General features: G+C 36.2%; 1 pseudogene; it reads right to left on the bottom strand.

Moving 5' to 3' along the window:
- Nucleotides 1-19,887: 19,887 nt before the first annotated feature.
- LOC123862478 (cytochrome c oxidase subunit 6A1, mitochondrial-like) lies at nt 19,888-20,297 on the bottom strand (annotated as a pseudogene).
- Between the last annotated feature and the right edge of the window lie 2,783 nt (nt 20,298-23,080).

The following is a 23,080-nucleotide window of genomic DNA, read 5'->3' as shown; positions in this document are numbered from 1 at the left end:
ACTGGCTAATGTACCTAAAGAGACAAGTGTTTGGAGTGGGAATTGTTACTTGACCATCATCCTCTCTCCACTGTTGTGCCTCATCTGCCATTTCTGGCAAAGTCTCTGGCAGCTACTGGTATTACTGGAGACTCCATCAACTCCCATGGTGCCCTGTGAGGTCCCTGAGCACCTTCCATTGGAGCTCTCAGTCCCGCCAACCCTCTTTCGGATCCACCGAACTGTATTATTTCTCCACCTCCAGCCAAAACCCTTGGTAGTCTATAACTTAAACTTACAAAAAAGAAATGATGAAAACAGATAACAGATATAAGTAATAAGTAATAAAAACTAAATTGCACATAGAATTTTGGAAAAGGTCTGGCCTTCATGGTAATGCAAGAAATAAAATAAAGACAATAAAAATAAACAATATTTTACAGTTTTTTTCAATATCAGTTTTTAGGTTAATAAGAAACTATCCTGATAATCTGATGATGCTATAACTATTTTGATGGCAATGGGAACTGGTATAATCTTTTGATAGCCCAGTGTTCAGATCTTCTGATACAGGAATCCCAGTCTCAAAAACTCATAGAAAGAAAAAAAGGCTAACAGTCATTCATCATTATCTGTAATAAAAAAGGGGGGGGAAAAAGAAAAGGAAAAGATCTACAATGACAAAGTCTTACCTAATTTTTGAGGCATCATCTTGATTAAATATTATATACTTCACAATATAAAAAAAGTTATTTTAGAGTCACAGTTTCAAAGATCAGTTTAAATACCTATCTGATAGGCAGTATGCCAAATACATTCACATTTATATTGCCATGTAATTCTTAAAATAATCATATAAAGTAAAAATTTTCCAAAACTAAAACATGCACTAAATTTTATTGTAAACTATAACAAATAAGTATATACTGTTTGAAAAAAAAGGAATGAAAAGCCATCTAGATAAATAAAAATAACTTTGCTATGTGATATTAAGAATGTGATTTTTTTTCTCTCAAAATTCCCTTTAATATTCTTGCAATCTTATTTTTACAGTATGAGGAAAAAATAAGCCTAGAGAAATATAAACCCGGTAAAAATACTGTTCTTATAAGAAGTCTACAATGGTTATCAGACAAGTGTGGGTAATGACAGCAGAAACAGATGCTTATATAATAAATAATAAAAAAAAAGAAAAAATATACTTCTGTTTTAAAGAACACAACATAGCTCAGCTAGAGAATCTTCTTATACAATGTAGACAAATATAAATGGTTCATTTATTTATTTATTTATTTTCTGCAACCTGGTTGGGTGTGAGAACTTGAGGCTTTCTTTGCATTAATTGAAACCATCAGTTTAAAAAAAAAATAGATCTGGAGTTTTTTGGAAGTAGTCAATTAATTACCAATAACAAACATATCTCCCACTCAAGTTATTTACTAAAATTTTTTTAGTAAGATGTTACCCAAAGTTAAGTTCTAGTCTAAGCTTCTGGGTTGAATGGAAACAGGAACACTTGCCTTTTGAAATTCAGGAGAACATCCCTTTTTAGCATAGGATGTGACTTCAGGTTTTGAATGCAGCATCTTCGTTCTCATTTGGACCCTAAACAAGGCCAAACACCACGTTATATGTGGAAACCTGGTGTGGCAATTGCCAAAGTAGAAATCAGCTAAGAAAGTCATTTGAGAAGAATGTCGGATATTAGAAAATCAGAACCACCCTCTACTCAATGAAGAATAAATAAAAATGAAAGACCGTTTTTACAGGTTGTTCAGTTACAGCTGATGTTGGTAGAAAAGGCAAATATTAACTGGTAAGTTGGTATTAGGGCATTATCTATTCTTGACAACTCTCTTAAAAACAGAATCCTTTGGCAAAGAAATTTGAGAACAGTCTTTTCCTGTGCAGCAAATAGAATCAGAAAGCACTAGAATCAGAAAAGGTTATAAAGATTGTTGAGTGGGCAGTTCAGACAGAAATTTGTATTTTTGGAAGAGGAGAACATATCGGTTAGTAGAAATAGCAAGAGCCCAGAACATTACCAGCGTGAACAGAGGTCACTCAGACCTAGAGAGGCAGACAAAATAAAAGGGAGCCCCAAAATGTTTACATTCTTACGATGACACATGTAAGGACAACTAAAAGCAGAGGTGAATTTTGACATAATGGAACAAAAGCTTCATTAGAGATTAAACTGCACATTCTCTACTCCCAGTTGCTCTGGTAATGAGGTTGCTTCCAATATGCCAATGACTTTAAAATGAGAAATACTATAGCGAGATGAAGTAAACAGTAATTGGAAACAGAGCCACGTGAGCTCCACGGAGATTCTTTCTGAAAGAAATTTGGGGAAACTTTAGAGGGGTTTGCCTTATAAGAGTGTGAGATCATGGATAAAGGCTTAACTGTTATTATAAGGTTGTTTCTGGGTTCAGCCATTTCCCACCTAACCCTAAGTCTATGCAATTAATAAATCTTGTGGGTAAGACTTTCCCATATTGTCTCACTTAGTTTATTTATGGATATTACCACCTGGAAGCAATGGTGGAAAGTGATAGACCTGACACATTTAGCAAACAAAGCACACAAACAGAAAATAGGACAAATATGTTCCACACAATATTTGGATAAACAATGAAAAAAATATATACATCCTAAATACAGTGTGGAACATATTTATACTGAAAGAATTCATTGTTTATCTGAAATTCAAATTAAACTGGGTGTACTCTATTTTTGTCTGCCAACCCTGTAAAGGAGAAATGTATAGATGGTGTTGGAGCCTGGGGTAACCTAGGCATCCAGCTTGCTCTTGCAATAGCTGGAGGTTCAAATATTCTGGTGTTCACCCACCTGGAGCAAAATCAACAGAGGTCATCTGCTAGATAGCACTCAAATTTTAACAGAACCAGAAAAATCTCCAAGGTACCGCTTATGAAAGACCTTTCATAGATTCTGACTTGGTGAGTCTGGGGTAAGTCTCAGTAACTGTATTTTGACAAGTACTTCAAGTAGATCTATTATAGATCATTTCAGGCTACATTTTGAGAAAAAAAAAAATCTAGTCCAACCTTCCTTTTTTTTAAAATATAAGATAAATGCCCAAAGATATAAAATAATATTCTAATTTATCAATACTTATTGTACTATAAATCAAAACAGAGAAAAATAACTCTTTTGAAATAACAATAACACCATTGATGTAAGAATAAAAACACACTTAAAAAAATAATTACATTTTCCAAAATAAAAAAATAATTTAGTGAGAAGAATTGCTATATAGTTTTTCTTTACATTAGTGTAAATTTCTTCAATATATGTTTTAATAAGACAACTGGATTGTCATATCTTCTGCATTTGCTGCTTTAATATTTTGTTTTGGTTGAGGTATATGAAGAAAATTTGGCATCCCATGGATATGTAGTTAAAAAACAAAGGAAACACATCTTAAAAGCCTTTTAACTTAATAGTGAATATTCTTTTTAAGAAAATTAAGGGGCAGCAACATTCATATTAGCTCCAAAATGACTGTTTTACAATGTTTTCCAACAATCAATCTCTTAATGTAAAATGTGGAAAATGTTAAACAACACAATATTATTTTATAAGCCTTTGCCTAGAAATCAAAAAGAATCAAATGTATAAATGTTTAAGGGGAACATTTTAACAAAATAGCAACATTAGGTTTTATGAGACAAATATAACTAGCCCGTGAATGAAATATGAATATATATGTGTATACATGTGTACATGTGGTGTATATGTGTATACATATTCATTGTGTGTGTATGTGTGTATACAGAAGATGAAACAAGTTGTTTTTCTGTTTTATTCCAGCAACCAGAAAGTAGTCTCAGACTAGGTTCTTCCTAGATACAAGATAATCAACTTGGTGAATTTACAAGAAAATAGTAATTTTTAAAATATTTTATTTTATATCACAATTCTTAAAGTGCCTCAAATATGCTCTAAATATGATGGTTCTGTTCTAACTCAGTTTTTAAGGAAAAAAAAAAAAGAATCTGGATGTTGAAAGTATACAGAAAATAATACTTGTGGAAGAGCTGATTTTTTCAGATCTATTACCCTATGGCTCCCAAAACCTGTGAACCAATACACGTCTCCTTTCTGTCTTGGGAGAAATAAGGCGGAGAGAGAAGAAGAAGGAGGAGAAGGGGAAGGATGAAGAGGAGGAGGGAGATAAAGAGGAGGAGGAGGTTGGTTGGGGAGGGGAGAATAAGGAGAAGACTTCATAAAAATCACCCAGAATTAGTTCTGATAGATGATTATGTCCTCGTCTCTGTCTCCTAATTCATATTGCCCCTTTCAGGAGGTGACAAACCACAGGTAAAGGCAGATTTGTCACAAATAGCTAAAAGCCCTTTGCAGAGCATAATGCCCCCTCCTGTGTTTATTTATTTTCTCTAGTCATCTGCTATGCTTTGTTCCTTACTTCAGTCCTCTTTTATCTTCTTTCCCCAATCTCCTGTCTTATTCTTTCTTTTTCTTTCTTTCTTTCTTTCTTTCTTTCTTTCTTTCTTTCTTTCTTTCTTTCTTTCTTTCTTTCTTTCTTTCTCTCTTTCTTTCTTCTTTCTTTCTTTCTTTCTTTCTTTCTTTCTTTCTTTCTTTCTTTCTTTCTTTCTTTCTTCCTTCCTTCCTTCCTTCCTTCCTTCCTTCCTTCCTTCCTTCCTTCCTTCCTTTCTTTCTTTCTTCCTTCCTTCCTTCCTTCCTTCCTTCCTTCCTTCCTTCCTTCCTTCCTTCCTTCCTTCCTTCTTTTCTATCTATCTATCTATCTATCTATCTATCTATCTATCTATCTATCTATCCAGATATCTATTCATTTTTTCCTCAGCTCTCCTCTGTCTTTGGTCTGATTGTGCTTGAGGCACAGGGTTGTAATGGGGTTCTCAGTCCCTGCCACCTGGAGTAGCCATACTTGCTCAGTAAGGAACCATACACGGAAGGTGAGGGGCGTAAGACTCATAGCCATAAACACACTGACCAACCTTTTGTGCAACTTTGTGTATTATCTCAGCAAATAAGTGAGTCATCAAGATAATAAGCACACAAATCGTATTAATATTCCGATTTTAAATTATGTATATTTTTAAACAATCACCACTATTACAAATCAGAGAGAGACCAGAAAATTTTGTAGCTATAGAAACACATTTTGAAGATCACACATATCATAAATGGATAAGGTATGCACGTGAATAAACATATTTTGTGTAATATAATCATATTCCTTTTATCAGCCCTGAACAAAGAATAACAACTTATCTTACAGACTTGATCAAGGTTTGCATAGAAAGAAGATGCTAGAAAAAGGTGTGTTCAAGGAGTTCAAGGTGATGATATGGGGATCTTGATTCATAACCTTGAAAATTGCTGTTCAGGGTAACCACATCTATCCCTAGGACAGTGTTAATTTGTACAAACATTCTGGAAAGAATTTGGGAAATATATATTAAGAGTCCTAAAGATTTAGATATTTTTGACCCAATTAAAAACATTTTAAAAAACTTACCCTAAAGCAATATTAAAGTAAGACAGTTTCTATATGAGGATATTCACTGTGACATTTTTTTGTAATAGAGAGAAAAAGGAATAATTGTAAACAACTTAAATAACCAACAAAAAAAGGATTTTTTGATAATCATGAAATATCCAAGTGATTGAATATCATGCTTCCATTAAACACCAGGTTTTCAAAGATAGTGAAGAATATGAAATAGATATATAAATGTGTGTATGTATATATATATATGTATATGTATATATATATATATATATCTGAGTGTGTATGTGTGTGTATGTATGTGTATGTACGTATATTAGTTTAGTTAAAAAACACATTACTTAACAATGTAGTTTTTCATAGATAATTTGTGAGTGTGGGCATTATTTTGCATAGAACAGAAGACGAATAAGAAATATACTCCAATGCTAATAATTGATATCTCTGGATGGTAAGATTCTGGGTGACTAAAAGCTTCCTATTATTTCTACATTCTCAAATTATTTACATGAATCCCACATTGCCTTGCAATGAACAAGTAAAATTATACCCACATGGTTCTCATGTGTACAGCATTTACATTTCCAAAGTCCATTGCCATCTTTCATCAATGATTTCTGGTCTCAGTGCGGTTTGGTAAATGAGCAAGGATGTTAAACCGCTTTCAAAGTCACCCTCTTCAGCTGCACCCTTGGGGGCTTATTAAAGGTGATAAACACCTTTGGCCAAAGCTTATGGTCAGTAACATTCTCAGCAAAATCAAATGCCCCTGTTAACTTTGTTTTTTTTATGAGTATGAAACAGGGACTGTTCGAGAACTCAATGTGGCACCTCAGGCTGTCCCCACATTGTTCATCCTCATACTCGGTTTGGGCTTTTAAATGAGCCCAGGTATGTTTTAATAACCCTGGAAGTGGGAACTCTTTTGCACCATTCCCATACCCAGCCAGTTGCTGTGTATCTTGGCAGAGGCAAGCTTCTTTCTGAGGAAAGAGAAATATTTCCATTCTTTTATAAGTCATTCCAAGTTTCCTGTGATGTTATAAATAATCGGGCAAACAGCCGGCTTTATTCTGCTTAATTTGATATGGCAGATTTGAAATGTCAAAAAGTTCACTCTCAACATAAGCCATACAACTGGACTCTGCCCAATACTCTCCTTCCTGATGGGATCAACTTTATCAACGAGCTCACTCAGGAAGGCAGCTGAGACCCTGCCGCCTGGTCTTCGTAGGCGCTGACTGATAGAGAAGTCTGAGCTGGCCTCGCCTGCTGTGAGCATGAGGTCAGCCCTTCCTGGGTTTTCTCTGGGGGACAGGCAACTAGCCTGACAAACTTAGCTAATATACCTGTCATTCAAGAGCGGAGAGCAGGAGACTAGAAAAACAAAGTTGAAATTAATGTGTGAGTAATTGGAAGAAGAAGAATTCAGTATCAACTCAGGGTAAACATTTCTACAAAAGAGACATATTTTAGTCTCTCTGTGTCAAATGTCCTTTCACGACTAAGTTCAAGGGCTGATTTACACTTTGGAAGTCTGCAGAGAACTAAATTCTGGGCGAACAGATCAAGGTCACCTGACAACAGTGATGAAAGATAAAACCACCATAAAAGCAGATGCTTGGCTGAGATTTTTAAATCTGTTGAAAGAGCTAAAAGGGCATTTTGCCAATTAGTCTGATTTTTAATAGGATGTTTGTGTTGTTTTTATTCTTTTGCCCTGTATTTACAAATCAAACATGCTCTGATGAAACAGCTCAGTGTGGTTTTCCTTGATTCTGAAAAGAGTTAAAGAGAAAAAATAATTACTGAACTTGACTTAACGAGTTTGAATATTAAGCAATTTCCTTTAATAATACACTTGTTTAAAGTAAACTGTTCATAGCTCATCTGGCCTTATTTTTTAGGTTTGTACTTTATCCAAATCTTTTTCTTCCCAGTTTCTTGTTATTCTTAAGGCTGTTCATATTCCAATTAAGATCATTTTAGGAAATGTTTTCTGGAAATTAATGTATTGAGCTGATTAGAACCGGCTGAAACCAAATGTGAGAGCAGAGATCAGGTTTTCTAATTTAGACTTTGTTTAGAATGTATGTGTTTGCAATTTTCTTAAAAGCCAAAGAACAAAAACCAAAACAAAATAAAAAGCAAAAAAGGAATCCACTGTTTGTAAAAATACAAAAGAATTTGCACTTCTCAGTCCTGACTTGCATATTTACATTGCCTAATGAATGTTGCATTTGTTTTGAGTAATAGGCTGCAAATATTATGTGATAATTCTGTCCAAGGAAGAGGAAACCCATAGGGAGAAAGTGCATAACTACTGAGAGGCAGGCCAATCCCTTAGGCTTAAGGGATTGCCTCCTCCTTGTCACATGGCCCTTTTATCCATGCTTTCCTTTTTTTACAGAATGACTCTGAATACCTTACCGGAATGACTTTTCAATACCTTACCAGGAAGAAGCATCACCACCGCCATTCCAGATTAACACTTCATTTTTCTTTTCTTTACCTATACTGTGAAAACTTCATTTTTAAAATTATTTATTTATTTATTGGCAAAGAATGGGGGTTTTATTTTATTTTTTTAATTCAATTAATTAACATATAATGTATTATTTGTTTCAGGGGTACAGGTCTGTGATTCATCAGTCTTATTAATACCCAGTACTCATTACAACACATACTCTCCGCAATGTCCATCACACAGTTACCCCATCCTCCCATCCCCCGCCCCTCCAGAAACCCTCAGTTTGTTTCCCATGATTAAGAGTCTCTTATGTTTTGTCTCCCTCTCTGGTTTTGTTTTGTTTCATTTTTTCCTCTCTTCCCCTTCCCCTATGATCCTCTGCCTTGTTTCTTAAATTCCACGTATCAGTGAGATCATATGATAATTGTCTTTCTCTGATTGATTTACTTCACTTAGCATAATACCCTCTATTTCTATCCACGTCATTACAAATGGCAAGATTTCATTTTTTGATGGCTGTGTAATATTCCATTGTATATATATATATACCACTTCTTTATCCATCCGTCTGTCGATGGACATATGGGTTCTTTCCATAGTTTGGCTACTGTGGACAATACTGCTATAAACATTGGGGTGCAGGTGCCCCTTCAGATCACTACATTTGTATCTTTGGAGTAAATACCCAGTAGTGCATTTGCTGGGTCATAGGGTAGCTCTATTTTCAATTTTTTTTTTGAATGATTTTATCTATTCATTTGACAGAAGGAGAGATAGTGAGAGCAGGAACACAAGCGGGGGGAGTGGGAGAGGGAGTAGCAGGCTTCCCGTGAGCAGGGAGCCTGATGTGGGGCTCAATCCGAGGACCCTGGGATCATGACCTGAGCCAAAGGCAGATGATGAACGACTGAGCCACCCAGGCGTCCCAAACTTTTTGAGGAGCCTCCATACTGTTTTCCAGAGTGGCTGCACCAGCTTGCATTCCCACCAACAGTGTAAGAGGGTTCCTCTTTCTCCGCATCCTCACCAACATCTGCTGTTCCCTGACTTGTTAATTTTAGCCATTCTGACTGATGTGAGGTGGTATCTCATTGAGGTTTTGCTTTGTTTTTCCTTGATGCCGAGTGATGTTGAACACTTTTTGATATGTCTGTTGGCCATTTGAATGTCTTCTTGCAGAAATGTCTGTTCATGTCTTTTGCCCATTTCTTGATTGGATTATTTGTTCTCTGGATGTTGAGTTTGATAAGTTCTTTATAGATGTTGGATACTAGCCCGTTATCTGATATGTCATTTGCAAATATCTTCTCCCATTCTTTCAGTTGTCTTTTGGTTTTGTTGACTGTTTCTTTTGCTGTGCAAAAGCTTTTTATCTCGATGAAGTCCCAATAGTTCATTTTTGCCCTTGCTTCCCTTGCTTTCAGCGATGTTTCTGGGAAGAAGTGGCTGCACCTGAGGTGGAAGAGTTTGCTGCCTGTGTTCTCCTCAAGGATTTTGATGGATTCCTGTCTCACATTTAGGTCTCCCATGCATTTTGAGTCTATTTTTATGTGTGGTGTAAGGAAATGGTCCAGTTTCATTCTCTTGCATGTGGCTGTTCAAATTTCCCAACACCATTTGTTGAAGAGCCTGTCTTTTTTTCCATTGGGTATTGTTTCCTGCTTTGTTAAAGATTAGTTAATCCTAGAGTTGAGGGTCGGACTAACACATTTCAAACTGCCATGTGTTAAGTAGCTGTCGTATCTTATTTTTTTAATATTTTATTTATGTATTTGACAACAAGAGAGCTAGCACAAGCAGGGCGAGCAGGAGAAGGAGAAGCAGGCTCCCCACTGAGCAGGGACCCTCATGTGGGGCTCAATCCCAGGACTTTGGAATCATGACCTGAGCCGAAGGCAGATGCTTAACCGACTGGGCCACCCAGGTGCCCCTGATGTCATATCTTTATCTTCTTTCCTCTCCTGCCTATTCTCACTCCTGCCATCCCATCATGGGTACTTTGTATGGTTAGGTAGTGTAACACATCCTTAGGGATGCTATATCAAGGTACCATAAACTAGGTGGCTTAAAACAGAGATTAATCAGCTCACATTTCTGGAGGCTCCCAGTCTGAAATCATAGTGTTGCAGGGCCATATTCCATCAGAAACCTGCAGAGAATTATTCCTTGCCTCTTCCCAGCTTCTGGAGATTTACTGGCGATCTTTGATATTCCTTGGTTTACAGCTACATAGCTTCAATCTCTGTCTTTACCTGGAGGTCTACTTGTAAGGATGCAAACCATATCGGAAAGAGGCCCACATTATTCCAGTATGACTTAATTAACTAATTCCATCTGCAATGACCCTATTTCCTAAAAGGTCACATTCTGACAAACTGGGGGTTAGAACTTCCACATATCCTTTTTTGGGAGGAACACAATTCAGTCCATGACAGGTAATGTACAGGCAGTAGGTATAACTGCATATAATGTTACTTCACAAAGAGTTGGTCAATAACGACACATTGATAGTCTTGTTTATAAATTTTAAGCAAAAATTACTTCCTGTTTTACTTCCAAGGGGGCAGTCATAGCAAAAGTGAACACAATTTAAAAATTTATCCTTGACATTCTTTCTGTGTAAGCATTTTCTACTTTTTAAACTTTCCCAAAGCATAGGCAAATAGGAAGAAAGTCACCTCATATAATGCTCTCAGGTTTGGAATTAGTTGAGATGCCTTCTTTAAGAAGGGCAGTATAAAGTTTAATTGGATATGCTTAACTGAAGTATTAAATAGAGACATTGTTGGCCTGAACAGATCAAATGCCAGATAAAGGCAAATATAATAAAGATGTTGGGGTGCTTCTCCGGAACAAAAGAGATCATTACACATTTATGTTACTTAGGAAGGCAAAGGGCAGAATACAATTTACACTATGAAATGTTACATTTCTGAGTTTCAGGAATTCATTTTTTTTTTCCTTTTCATTTCATTATAGGTAATCCACTGGGCTACCAGTAGGTTATGATTAAATGTTGTCATAATTTTCTGTTAGTCTAATGGGAAAGTTTACTTAAAATGTCCAAGCCTTCAGTCAGCTCTGTGATGTTATCAGCATTTTTTGACAATAGAAAAATTAATATGAGTAAGTTTTTTATTCTATATAGGGTCAGATAGAAATCCCAAAGAAGTCCTAGAAATTTTGGACTGTCCAATTAATTAATTTTAACCATAATTTACTATTATATTCAAGGCATTGTTTGATACTGGGGTTACAAAGAAAAATACGGTAAAACACCTCTTTATTTTCCACAAATTATTTTTCCATAAATTTCATAGGTACATGTATAGCACTTTTTAAAATAGCTTATAATAAATGTTATACTCATAATACAAATGCAGTGATACTGAGCAAAGGAAAAGAAGGCTTGATTTGCACTGGATGGACCAGAGAATCAGAAGGTACAAAAGTTAGGATAGGTTAGGCTAGGCAACCAGACCATTCCAGTAGCTTAACACACACACACACATACACACACACACACATTCCTCATTCATGATACACATTTAGTGTGGATTAGATTGTACTCATTGTAGCACTTAAATTGCACTAGTGCTCTCATAAGCAACAAGACTCAAGATAAGAGAAAGATGGGAAATCACTCAATGACTCTTCAAGCTTCCATCCAGAAGGGTACATATCACTTCTGCTAAAATTTCTCTGACCACATCAATTCATGAGACCATGACAAAATACAGAGTGTGTGAGAGATGAGGGTGGAGGTGTAAGAAGTACAATTGTGTAGTGTGCCCAGAGGTTGGAGAATCTGGAAATAATTTACATACATCCAAAGTACTATCACTGTTGTCATTTGTAAGATGAGAGCTAGAATTTTAGAAAGTGGAATTTGGGGGAAAAGAAGTGGGAAAAAAAACCCTGGAAAACAGTTGATAGCAATTTTGTTTGGTAAGTGGCAAATATTTGTGTATGATCAAAAAAATATGAGGATAAATATAGTGGGGGAAAAATATGACAAGAGCACATTTTCACTGAGTCTTCAAGGGTCTCGTGGTAGTTTGGGATCTTCCAATGGTAACCTTAGGACTGAAAATGGGTGAAAAGTAGTTTATTGGGAAAGTTGTGATGGCTTTCTTGATGTGTCAGCTTGGCTAGGCCAGATTCCCCCAGTTATTCTATCAAAGACTAATCTAGGTGTTGCTGTAAAGGGAATTTGTAGATATAATGAAAATTCCTGATCAGTTGACCTTATATGGGAAAGATTGTCCTGAATGCATTCTCTTATTCCAGCCTCACTTGCTGCAGGTGGCCAAATCAGTTTGATATCAGTAAGTACTTACCTAGAACCAGCAGGAGGGACGAACCAGAGCCCAGAAATCACCATAAAATCCAGCTTCCTGTAAGTCCAAAGGTGCAACATTCCTGTGCAAAACCCAGGCATGTGGCAGCTGCATGCTGGTTGGAGGCACATGCTTAGTGCCCACTTCCATAAAAAATTAGGAAATATAAATTTTAAAAAACACAGTGTTTCATTTTCTCAGCAGCCTAACCTAATTATTATCAGCAGGTACAGTTGGCCAGTAGCTGTGATTCCACCCAACCCCCCTCCTTGGTTTCTAATAAAAAAGACATCAGTCTCTCATTTGTTTTCCCAATTTTTATTTGAATACTGCTGAAATACTCCACACCAGCTCCTCCTCATACCTTCTTTCTCATTTTATAAGCTTTGATTCACCTGTAAAACACACTTTTATAAAAGCCAGAGAAATAACAGCAGCCATAAAAAGCCCACACGCCTAACTAAGCATGGTCTGTGTTGTTAGTGATCCAGAAAAAGGCTCTTGCTCACAGCAAGCATTGCTTGGCAGCCCCAGCCTCTGCTTCTTTTCTTCTCCAACCATTGAGCTCACAAGCCTGGCAAGGTCAGAATAGCTGAATGCATTTTTTTCATAATCATTTGACAGTGTTTTCTTAAAACCTCCAGGTTTTTACAAACAACGTGATGGCCACAAAGGATTCGTCTTGGCAACTCAAAAATTGGTGCATGTTGTGTCTCAGGGGTCAGAGAAAGCAGGAAAAATAAAGGAAATTCATCATGCAAATGAACACACATCCTCACACACATCCATGTGCTTTTTGCATCTGTATAGGCCACATTAATTTCTATTTTATTTTTTCCTGTGGTCATTGATGTGATACATAGGGAAATATCCAGAGAATTAAAAGTTTTAAAATTCAATGCCAAAATGTATTGCCCTTCTAGTTTTAGCTAGAAAAGTCTTAAAGAATATACATGTGCCTTTAGCATTTATCTCTGCAGATAAAATGTCAAATCCTTCAACAAAGAGAGAAAACTTTTGTAAAATTCTAGTGATCACACTTTTATTATGGTCATATTTGCCTTCTATCCCATGCTTCAATGGTAAAAGATATGACGATTCATGAGAATGTTGGTATTACTGACATTTCAGGGAAATTGTTTGAGTAATGACATATGATATAATTCAGTCTTCTAATTCTGTTTTCTATGAAACTAGTTCTGTGAGATATTGTCAGGTTTTCAGTGAGATGAGGACTTGTAGTAAATAATTTAGCAAATGTTGTGTTAATGTGGTCAACTAGTTGCTTTTCTGCAACATTTCTCAGTGATTTAAGGTAGAATGCATAGTAAGGTCTCAAAGAGCTAGAGTTTCCAGAACATAGTTGAAAAACATTCTGAAAAGCAAGAAGCATTTGAGAAGCATTTGTCAGATTCAAAGACTCTCACATTTTTAATTCTAGCTCTGACCTCAAAGCAAAACTCCAGATGAATATAATCTACTTCTCATTAGACATCTGTTAACAGAGGGCCTTTGGATCTTGTTCAGCACCTACCTCCAGTGCATAATACAGTGCCTGATACACAGTAGATGGATATATTTTTGAATGTTCTTAAATCTCTGGAGACATAAAAATAAGTGTCAGTCTCTTTCATCTTCTTCTTTAAAAGCTGAATCTGAAAAACCAGAACTTAGTAGACACAAGTAAGTATTTAAGCTAGAAAAAATTAATGAACATATAAATTGACTTTTATTAATAGAGAAAGCTGAACATTCTAATGGACTTGCTCTAACTATATGATCAGATGGGGCCAATTATTTTGGTCCATTGGACCACTGATATGCTTTAAAGCCATATTCATAACAATAGTTTCTAAAAATGCTGTAAGTGATCATTGACCCTTGTTCTAAGATACCATGAACTTGTTTTTCTATTGAGGAATTAAGTTAACTAGCATGGTTGGAAAAGCTTTCCTACATGTCATTTTGACTCTTTTGTTTGGCAGATGACAACACATCTAAACATATCAGGATATAATTCATGGGGTATTAAGATTCAGAGTCATGGTTTCCTCCAGAAATACAGGTTTGGGTGGATGGGGGAATGCATTGGATATATTTCAACTTCTATATACATTCTTGTCACCAGTCTCCACGGGGACTGTAAAATAAGTTTAAACAAGATGATATATAAGTGGTAGTGTGTTTCTTAATTCATACTGAATGAGAAAGATAAGGGAATATCTGAAGGACTACCTGATTTGGAATCAGGTCTTTTTTTTTCCCCCAACCCAAGGAATATGAATAACACTAGTGGATAAAATTTTCAAGAATATAGATTTTAAGTCAAAACAAAAAGTTTAGAGCAACCAAACCATTCTCAAATGCAATAGTATTTCTTTTCTTTTTTTTTTTAAGATTTTATTTATTTGACAGAGAGAGACACAGTGAAAGAGGGAACACAAGCAGGAGGAGTGGGAGAAGGAGAAGCAGGCTTCCCGCTGACCAGGGAGCCTGATGCAGGGCTTGATCCCAGGACCCTGGGATCATGACCTGAGCCAAAGGCAGACGCTTAATGACTGAGCCACCCAGGCGCCCTGCAATAGTATTTCAATAAACAATGACGATAGCATTTCAATAAAGTAGTAGGATTTCTGTTGTTGAATTTCACATGGAAGTTGATTATCCATCTATTTGAGATTTTTGCAGATGAAAAGATGGAGAAGGTGATGCTTAAGCTACCTCTACAGGTTGTCCTGGCTGTAAGATGCTTGTGATACTTAAATTGGTCTAGTTGATTTCAGCAGTATGACCCGAGGTTGCTTGTAACTCTTAAAGCAGCCAGTATGGTGGCCCACTCAGGAAGTCTTTGGTATTCGTACTCTGTTTTAATATCAGGTTTAACAAAAACATTTCAAACAAAGGGAAAAGAAAGAAAGATGGGGGTGGGGAGAAGGAAGGAAGGAGGGAAGGAAGGAAGAAAGGAAGGAAGGTAGGAGAAAAAGAATTCTAAACACATGAGGGATAAAAGAGGGGTTAAAAAGTATTATAAGAAATCATTGAAATGTCATTCATAATATTTAAAATATGAAAAAAATACCCATAATATTTTAGACTGTTTATAATTTGAGGACTGTCACCTTTTTAACCATGTTTCCACTTCTCTTCCTCCTTCCCCTTACTTAGTTCTCACCACACTGGCTTCTTTGCTGCCTTTTGAATATTCCATCACTCTTTATTCCTGGGGCCTTTGTCCTAAGGACAAAGATGAAAGGGCATCTTTACATTTAGCTAAACTCTAAGCAAAGAACTTTGTTGTATGCACTTTAGAGAAGGATAGAAGGAGCCTGAGGTATGTATGTACACAGAATCCCAGGTAATAGAATAAAGCTTGACTTGGCTTAGGGCTCTGGAAAGAACAGGATTGGCAAATCAGAGGTAAGGAAGCTTTGGGGAAGAGGAATGTGGATGAGTATATGGAAGTGAGTAAAGCATTCACAGATCTTACAGTTTCACAGTAATGACCTTCAAAACTTCAGTGCAGCAGAAGTACTCTCAAAAGCCAGTTAGGCAGAATGACTCCAGAGGAAGTCAACCAACCTCTCTTCTTGGTATCACAAAGTCTAGCTACTGGGGCCAGAAATGAAATGGCTAATATGGAAAGGATGGATATGCATCCACTGAATACATGGGTTTCCCCTCATTAATTCTTGCCAAGCTGCAACCACTGCTGAATTCCTAGTCAAGCCTGCCAGCAGCAGAAGCCAAAACTGTGCCCTTGATAAGGCAGCACTGCCGAAATAGTTCAAATAGCCACTTAATAGCAGGTTGATTGCACTATATACTTTCTATCCAAAAGGAGAGAGTGATTTGTCCTTTCCAGAACTGATACTTCTCTGGATGTGTCAGTACCACTTTATAAATTTCCTGATTTTCTAACATTAGATTCTGCACATCATTTTCCTAGACCATGTGATCATGTTCATAGCAAAAGATACATGGAAAAATGTACTTTGCCATTGGATCTACTGCTCCAGAATATAGTATATTCTGATTAATGATATAGTATCATCCAGAAGCTGCAAGCTTAGTAGAATGATGAAATGAAGATCAGATAAATTGCCAGCTCCACAACAATTCCTTGCATAATTGGAGCAATACCAGTGGTATGCTGGTAAAAGTTTAACAACTGGCAAAACACATCAAAACAAAACAAAAGTTTTACCAGCTAGCTTTCCAATAGATGATAGATAGATAGAGAGAGAGAGAGAGAGAGAGAGAGAGAGATAAAACTGTGATTTGTACACTTGCCAAATTTTTGTAGTGTTGATGCTCCCACCATGGCTGATTTTAAGCCACCAATCCTATATCACTGAAAGTTATCAGTTGGGCAAAGTTTGGGGAGTTGAGAGGAGATGATGCAATCGACTTTCCTAATGCAGTACAATCTGGCTCCAGCAAAACCCTGGGCACTGTCCTCCTGGGTGCAGGGCTTATATTGAACCCATGTCTAATGGATGATGCCGTGTCCTCAACTGCTAGAAAACACAGATCCCCAAGAGTTTCAAGTAGTATTGGGCATTCTCACCAGAACTTTCAGAGTTTCATTTTCAGAATTTGTACTGTTGATCCTCATGACCATCAACTGAATTTAAGATCCTGGTTCACGTAGAGAAAATATTTCCAAGAAATAGCACAGGAAGTGTTCCACTGACCTTGCAGGTAAAAATCCCTCCTGTGTGGAAGATTTCTAGATAGATATTGACAATATTGTGCATTGCAGGAGGACTTTCATGTCCTGAAAAGTATTTATATTGATGCTCATGCTGTTCTCCGAAGACTGGTTTCTTAGCACGCAGAGGTGTTTATAATAAATGCCAAGTGCAAGTTGACATACACATTCAAAAGGACACTACAGTGTTCCTTTGGCTTTTGAGCTTAGGCAGCATGTCTCAAAGACTTCTCTGAAGTACTTTTTCATCTTGTCTTTGGTGTTCCAAAAGAAGGACTCAGTGGGGGAGGGAGATAGAAGGATTAAGTGGATTAATTTGTTTATTTCAAACAACAAACTCAGAATTTTGATGGGCTGATCCATGCACTAGGCAGAGGAGTTGGAATGATTCTTGTCCATGACCTGTAACCAGACTCAAAGAATGTGGCCAATGTCAATTCCTATCTTGCCTGCCGGGGACACTTTAATGTCTGGGGCAGCATACTGGTGTCACATTTTGAGGACCACCCAGGCAAAAAGCCTTCAGTTAACTGCTGAGGACTTAGTCTCATCATTAAAATGCAAAGGATGGCCTCAGAATTTGCCATATAGCTAAATAACAAATAAAACGTTCCAAGCAAAATAAAAAACAATCAAAACATCTCCATGCAAACAATAAACTAAAACTAAAATATTTTACCTGGTTGTTTTAAAGTTGAAGTTAGCTACCAACGGAACTCTTCAGGAAAGAGCTTGGTAGCCATCTTTTACCAATCATAGTGTCTTTATTTAATTAACAGAGACATATCTTCAAAAGGAGTAATATATGTGACAGGACCCACGGGTATTAGTTCCATTTGCCTTTGGCATGTGAAACAAAGGAAATGTTTTAATTACAGAGCAGGTTTCTTCAACGACAATGTAATGCACCTTGCATGAAAAAATAAAATCCAGATGTATTAAAGAGTTGAGTGTAATAAATCATTCAACTATAAAAATATGGGCATATATGTATTAGTTCATGGGACAGAAATTTCCTATATATAAAGTAAATTAAAAAAAATCAGAAAGAGTTTTTCTATTCATCAAAGAATAACCTATAAAAATAAAAAAAAACAAGAAAATCAAGAAATGACTGTAAAAAATGATGGAATGCAGATTAACTACTATACACACACACACATACACTCACACCACATATATATGTATATGAATATATACTGAACCACTGTTTGTAGGAGTACAGGATTAGCTTCTTGCAAACCTCTGGTCACAGCATTTTCAACAACCAATCAATTCATAGCTGTTTATGTGGGTTTCATTTTAAGGACACCTTATTTAATATGTATTATTAATTCATTAATACTGAATTAATGACCTACGACCCAACTCATGACTAAATAAAGTTTATGTAACACACGTACTTTCTCCAAGGTATCACAGCCTTCTTGAGTTGACCAGCTGTGCTTGGGGGCCATTTTAAACAGCAAAAAGCATAAAATTGCTGAAAGCTTTGCACTAAATAAACTGGAAAACAACACTTGCTTACAGTTGGAGAACTGAAACAGGAATGTAGAGTGTAGCCATGTTTAGCTTCGGCTGGAATGTGCAAGTGGGACAATCAAATTTTTCAATCATGAATGACTGTAAATGCTCTGCAAGTGCTGATTTTGGGATTACAAAGAACTTTTAGCAAATAGGCAAATTTGCAAACACGGAATCTGCTATGATTGGGGATTGATTAAAGGTGAATATATATATATATACATATATATATACACACACACACACATATGTGTGGGTGTGTGGGTGTATACACACACATATATAAAAGAATGAGTAGGGAGAGGGAGGATAAGGAGAGGAGAGGGAAAAAAGGAATTGTAACTGTGGAAAAGGTAATTCAAAGAAAGTTAGTATTTAATAAAAATTAATATGCAGTATTAGTAAATGTAAATCAAAGCTAACTTTCAAAATTAACCTAATTGTTTATACTACCATATGTTTTGAAAGTAAACTACTTATTTGAAAAAGGATAATGCATTATATTGTTATTATAATCTCTGAGGATATTCTTATGTGTCATTATATATTGTTACCTAATATGGTTATTTAGAAACTGTTATTAGGTAAAAGAGGTGCATTAATTGCTACTGTATTCATAATAGCAAAAATAGTATAATAAATCTTACTATTTAAGAATGGTCATATTATAGCATTGTATGAAGTGGAAAACTATGCTACCAATAAAAATCACAATAGGAAAGAATATTTAATAATCGGAGTAAATGTTCAATATCAAGTAAAGAATCAAAATAAAATATTCTAGGGATATATGTGTATGTTTCTGTATCTTTCTTTTTAAGATTCTATTTATTTATTTGAAAGAGAGAGAGAGTGAGACCAGTGAGGGAGAGTATGAGGGGATGGGGGAGGGCCAGGAGAGGCAGAGGGAGAGGGAGAAGCAGACTCCCCACTGAGCAGGGAGCCTGTGGGGCTAGATCCCAAGACCCAGGATCATAACCCGAGCCCAAGGCAGAAGCTTAACTGACTGAGTCACTCAGGTGCCCCTTTATATATATATATTTTTTTTAATCTAAAGAACTACTACCCATGTTTTACTTTATTCTGGATGCTTTAGTTGTTCATGATTTTTTTTAAAGATTTTTTTATAGTTTATAAATATTCTGTATTAATACTTTTTCTATAGTTTATACCTGTTTTATAGTTAAGATTATATAGAAACATTAAATTATTTAAAGCTAATAAAGTATTAAAAGTAATATATAAATTTTATTTTTTAATTTTTATTTATTATTATTTTTTTTCATGGACCAGTCTAATTTATTTATTTAAGCCATCTCCTGCCATAAGCAAAGGGATGGAAGATCAGTATACTGGCCATCATTTGATACATGTAAGGAAGGTGGGCTTAAGGCCCCATAGACTTTTCTCGTCCGTGTGCAGAGTCATGGTCCAAACCAGTGCTGTGGTCCCCACTGGGTGGTGGTCCAGGTTCTCTTTATTCATCTTCATAGCCGATTGGAAGTGGATTCACATGAGAGTTATGGAATAGAGTATGATTACCATTTCCCAGGGAAAGGGCTTGGACCTGATACGGAGATGGGGGTGGGCGAGGAACTCAGGTCTCGTTCTCTCCGTGATGCGACTTCACGAAGACATTCGGCATGCTCACACCCACGCCAGGAAGCGCTACAAAGTAGGTGAGAGCCTTCCACTGCGAGCTGAGCCCTCCTCGCCGTGGTCGCCACTGGACATGGACCGCCCCAGCTGTGCCCTGGACCGACCTAGCAGCCCAGACAGCCGGGACACAGCTGCCGCCGCCGCTGCCATTTTCGACCTGCAAAAGTAACATATACATTTTAAAATATTAGCAATATCTACTGGTAGCTATCATGCAAGAAAATAGAAATTCCCATACATTATCGATGAGTGTCAGAATATATAAACACTTTCCTTTTCTTATTTTTTAACAGCATCATTTTATTTATTTTTTAAAGATTAATTAATTAATCAATTTATTTATTTATTTATTTTAAAGAGAAGAGAGAGGGAGAGATGGAGAGAGGGCACGTGTTGGCGGAGGGGCTGAAGGAGAGGGAGAGGAATTCTTAAGCAGACTTGCACTGAGTGAAGAGCGCCATGTGGGGCTTGATCTCTGGACCCTGAGATCACAACCTGAACCAAAACCAAGAGCCAGATGCTTCACCCACTGTGCTGCCCAAGTGCCCCAATAGCATCCTTTTAATGCTAATGATATTTGGCTTATTCACCTATCCTGAGGTTTTGTCTTTTCAGAAATGGCTTTAAGTAGTTGTAGTGGGGAAAACAGTATGTCCACAATAATAAAATAGGTCTTCAGTAAGCACAATGTTTGTTAATGGATTCAGTATCCATCACGTAATCCAAACCATCCCCTTATGATTATAACCTTTTCCCCCTTGACAATACCCCAGAAGTCCCTCAATAGGGCAACTGGTTCTTAACACTTCTAATTACCTTTTACATGTCTTATATGTGATCTGTTTTGTGGCCCAGATTACAGTCAACTTTGGTTAAAATTACATTAGTGTGTTAATTAGCACTTTGCTCATTACAAGTGAGATTTATTAATAAAAGCTTAACATTTTTTTAAATCCTTGTTTATTTATTATCATAAGTAAATTATTTCCCTTTTCTCTTGATTTAAAAAAATTCTTACTCTGGGTGGCTCAGTTGGTTAAGCGACTGCCTTCGGCTCAGGTCATGATCCTGGAGTCCCGGGATCGAGTCCCGCATCCGTCTACCTGCTCAGCAGGGAGTCTGCTTCTCCCTCTCCTGCTTCCCCCTCTTGTGCTCTTTCTCTCTCTCACTCTCTCTCAAATAAATAAATAAAATCTTTAAAAAAAAAATTCTTACTGACTTCACTTCTCTTAATCTCTGCATACACAAACATATGTGCATACATACATAGATGCAGATATAAATATCCATTACCATATTTCTTTCTCTCTCTCTCTCTCTCTTTGGTATATGTGTATGTATGTATATATGTTTATATATATAAAATATATGTGTATATATATATATATAGGCTTCTATCAATTATATTCACATTTTAAAATATTTATCTTTACATTTTATCATAGATATTATGTAGATATTTTACTAATTTTTAAAATTATGAGTAGTATAAGACTTTCAGGAAAGTTGCAAAGACAGTAAAGAGACATCGTGTAAACCCCTTATCCAGTTTTCTTCATTGTTAACATCTTAAATGATCATAGTAAATTTATAAAACTAAGTACAGACACAGGTACATTGCTACATTTAGCACACCTGGGGGGGAGGGATTAAGTTGAATATCTTATAGGATACGAATATTTAGACATACTAATTGGAATTTTTCTATAAAAATAATTGTCTCTTCTACCCCATTTATGTATTTATTCAATAATTTATTTATATCAGTATGGACTAATATATGTTTATTAAATTAAATACTTTGGGTTTTAATTTACTGTTATGCTATTTATTTTGTTGCTGCAATTGCTCCACTGTTGGTCATTGGGAATTCTGTTTATAGTTTGGATTCTGTTTAGTTTGGATCCTGTGTCCCTTTGACAGACCCTCATTCTTCTTTACTTTCTAGTACTGAACAATGTTCCAGGCTTGTTTTACTTTTTACGTGCCCCTTATAATCAGGCATATCTTCAAGGAGTCCCATTTCCTTTTTTTGGAGAAGAGCATTTTATTTATTTATGTTTTTAAAGATTTTATTTATTTATTTGAGAGAGAGAATGAGAGAGAGAGCACATGAGAGAGGGGAGGGTCAGAGGGAGAAGCAGACTCCATGCCGAGCAGGGAGCCTGATGCGGGACTCGATTCTGGGACTCCAGGATCATGACATGAGCCGAAGGCAGTCGCTTAACCAACTGAGCCACCCAGGCGCCCATGGAGAAGAGCATTTTAGAATTAAAATTTCATCAGACAGAGACATGTAATATACTTATGCTACCAGCCCATGTTAACAAAAATATCTATAAGTGCATATATGCCTATCCATATGTATAGGTAGATGGATAGATAGATATGACATGTATGCTATGAATGAGATTATATTATTTCAATTTTCCCTAAGTTCTTAGGAACCTAAGACTGGTAATATGATTAACAGAGCATCAGTATGGTTTTACTCTTTTTTAAGTTTTATGTCAGTAAGTTTTACAAATCCTTAGGCTACCAAAAGGGAGATAACGGCAGAAGGCATATTCTTAATAACCTAATCTATGCAATATGCTACATTTCAAAGAATATATATTATTTAACTTCTTTAATCATTCAGTACATTGGTTGTAAGAGCTTATTCTGTACTTATTAATTTAGTTGCAAAAATCAATAACTTCATGTATCTAATAAAAAACGTCATTGTTTATTTTTTTTGACAAGGAATATTATATGTAGTAACAAAAATAATAGTATGACGTATTATATTTATTATACGTGGATATTAATTATCCAATTAATAGGTTGTGTTAGAGGGGAGCCTGGTTGGCTCAGTTGGCTCAGATCATGTG

The sequence above is a fragment of the Mirounga angustirostris genome, unplaced genomic scaffold (assembly GCF_029215605.1).
Source record: "Mirounga angustirostris isolate CCGP_5_RB_7025 unplaced genomic scaffold, mMirAng1.0.hap1 SCAF_9, whole genome shotgun sequence".
Classification (NCBI taxonomy): Eukaryota; Metazoa; Chordata; class Mammalia; order Carnivora; family Phocidae; genus Mirounga; species Mirounga angustirostris.
This window is presented reverse-complemented; position numbering and strand designations above follow the sequence as displayed.